Below are 3,337 nucleotides of genomic sequence, written 5' to 3' on the forward strand. Positions count from 1 at the left end.
TACATTAATCTTCCATATCAAAGTTCTCATCAACTTCTTCTTCTTCTTTACTACTACTACTATTGTTATTGTTACTAAAAGTTTATACTATACTTGTTTGATATACAATTAGCATATTCTCTAACCTTGATATTTGTTGCTATCATTGTTTAATCATTACGTTAATCTTCCATCTTAAAGTTCTCATTAACTTCTTCTTCTTCTTCTTCTTTATTATTATTATTATTATTATTTTGTTATTGTTGTTGTTGTTGTATTATTGTTATCTATAATTTATACAATTAACTTCTCTATTGTTCGACTTCGGTCTTGCCGAGTTATTTATTATTTCAACACTCCTGCATTTAGAAGAAGACATCAATCTTTTGATCATATCAATTATGTTAAAATAACCCTTACTTAATTTAATTTAAAACTCATAATAGAAGAGGAATTGATTCAAAAGTTTTTAAAATTAACATAATAAGTTGAGTTTAATAACAATATTAAATAATTAATAACAGTCTAAATATTTTTTTATATGTTATGAAAATTTAAATCCAACTCGTAAAGCAACCCAAATAAGAGAAAATTAGTAAATCACTAATTTAGCTCATTTTAATTTGCCTCTTAGTTTTAGTTCATATATTTAAACATGCTCGTTTTACTTGCAAGTAATATATTACTTGCAAATGTCTTAGTTTCATTCCGCATAAAAAATAATGGAGATTTTTTTTGAAAAAATATTTTCTTTTTCTAAATTAGTTAATTGAGATCATTTACCATTAATCTTACATATATAATTTTTTTTCTATTGAAAAATAATAATGTTTTTTTAGAAGTATAACCATTATATCATATTTCACAATGTTGTTAGATAGATTTTGTATATAAAATAAAACTTTTTTTTTCTGATTAGGTATTAAAAAAATAATGTACATTTACATATAAGAAGAATATTATTGAGACATGTACATGTTCTTATTTAATAATGGATTAATGCTAAAGCACACGAACGGAAAATAAAATAATAACAAAAAAAAAAAGGAATACAGACAACAACATGGATGGCAATTTCAAGCAAGTTTTTGATCCTCGGTGGAGTCGGAATTGTAATTCGATAGACAGAGCAAAAAGAATTTGCAGGGAAGACAAGACACAAAAAACAAAAAACAAAATGAACGTAGACTTCGATTAAGATTGGCAGAAGATGATGTTCGAAAACTAAGAAATCAATCGGATGGTCCCTTACTGACTGCTGACCCAGCTGATTTTGATTTTGATTTCCCCCTCCACGTGGGAGAAGGCTATCTCAACAGGTGACCACCCAATGTTTTCTCGCCACGTGTGCATAAGAGCGCTTATTCACGTGTTTCGCAAGTAACAATAATCGAAGCATCAGATAGAGAGGGAGGGAGACTACTAGCTAGTACTTCTGGTGATGTGGGGCCTTCCTTGTTTATCATGGGGACCACCCCACAAGAACACTGCACATACAGCTTCTTAGCTGAGCCGAGCTTGATGCGATTAATGCTGGTCCGCAGGAATCACGCGGCAGGGGTCCAAGAGGGGCATTATTGCTCCGTCAAATGCTATCTATCACGGTGATATATATATATATATCAACTTATAAGAATTTTGGTTTAAAAAATAGACATTAAATTGGATTTTTTACAAATTTAAAATAAACTGATATTTGTTTTGTAAAAAAAAAAAACATACAAGAACTTGAATTTAATGAGAAAATTTTACTTTAAAATTTAAAAATTTTCAAAGAGAGTTGGCTTTGCATGGAATAATCCATAACACACGTATGAATATATATTTTTTAATTTTATTTTTAATAAGTAAAGATATAAAAAATAAAACAATAATAAAATATTAATAAATAACAATGATTATAATGATAAAACATCTAAAACCTTTTGTAGTTTGATTATGGTAACACTTTGCATCTTTATTTTTTATAAAATACATCTAACTATATATACTTTGGAATGTAATTTTATATAATATCTTAAAAAAATTTATGGTATGTATTGAATAACTACTATCATCCTATTAATTATTTTCTATGAAACATTTAAAAAAAAAGATAAATACAATATGAAGAAAAATATTCTACGTAGAAATATTCTTATCAATTTTGATAAATCATGAATTTTATTATCTTTTCAACTTGTATGTGTCCCTATCTTTAAAGTAGATCCTATAAAATAACTAATATAATATCACAGTTATTCTCTTTGCATTATAAAATTTTTTAACATCATCTAATTTAATTTATGATAACATATAAATTTTTCTTTAAAATCTATAAAACAAAAGTTCAAAAAAATTATAAAAATATCATCAATCATATTTTTGACTTATTCTTAATAACTAAAATACCCTTCACATCTCATTTAAAACCACAATACTAATCTTACACTGCCATCATCTCTCTCTACCACTTTTAAATTAACCCAATATCCCACCATCTCCAACAACCACCATTTTCACCATAAAAACTAAGCATAACATCACAAAAAAAAAAATCCACTCTAGCCACAATCCTCTAAAAAACAAACCCAATTCATCTTAAAACCAACTCTAACCTCTATACCATTAACCACCATTAACACCAAAACTTCCACTAACACCAAAACCTCCATTACAAACCATCTTCTTTTTTAAAATCAAGTCCTCATATTTTAATAAAACCAAAATAGATCTTTACTAACCACCATTTCTTAAAAAATAAACTCATCTTTACCTTTCTCTCAAACAACATCAACCTCCACTGGCACTAAAATTACCATTATAAACCATTATCGCCTCTATTAAAATCAAGCCCACAAGTTCCAACAAAGTTAGCTCTTTAATTTTTCTCTATCAAGCCTTACATCTTTTGCAATAATAAACCTCGCTAGCATATATTAAAAATAAAAATATTTGGATAATAAAAAAAGTAAGCAATAATATTTAACACACCTACAAGTTTATTTCTCATAAGCATTTTATAGAATAGATAGTCAGCAACATCATTTAGACTAAAATTCAAGCCTAATATTTATTGATGTCTATAAAAGAAATGAGAAAGAGAAGAAGCAAACATAGAAGACTTGTGGAAAACCTTGTTGGTGTTATCATTATTGATATTAATAATTTTAATGGTGATGGCTAGGTAGTTTTGGTTTATTTTGATATTTAATAGTAGTTATAATGGATATAGGTTAATTGGTTATAATAACAGTTTTAGTTTGAAAAAAATGATGATGGTGGAGTGTCAATTTGATGAAAGAGATGATGGTTGTAATGGTTGTTGTAATGTTAGATTATCGGTTAGGTGATTGTAATGGTGAGTTTAGTTTGAAGA

Source organism: Populus euphratica, unplaced genomic scaffold, assembly GCF_000495115.2.
Source record: "Populus euphratica unplaced genomic scaffold, PopEup_1.0 scaffold935.1, whole genome shotgun sequence".
Lineage (NCBI taxonomy): Eukaryota > Viridiplantae > Streptophyta > Magnoliopsida > Malpighiales > Salicaceae > Populus > Populus euphratica.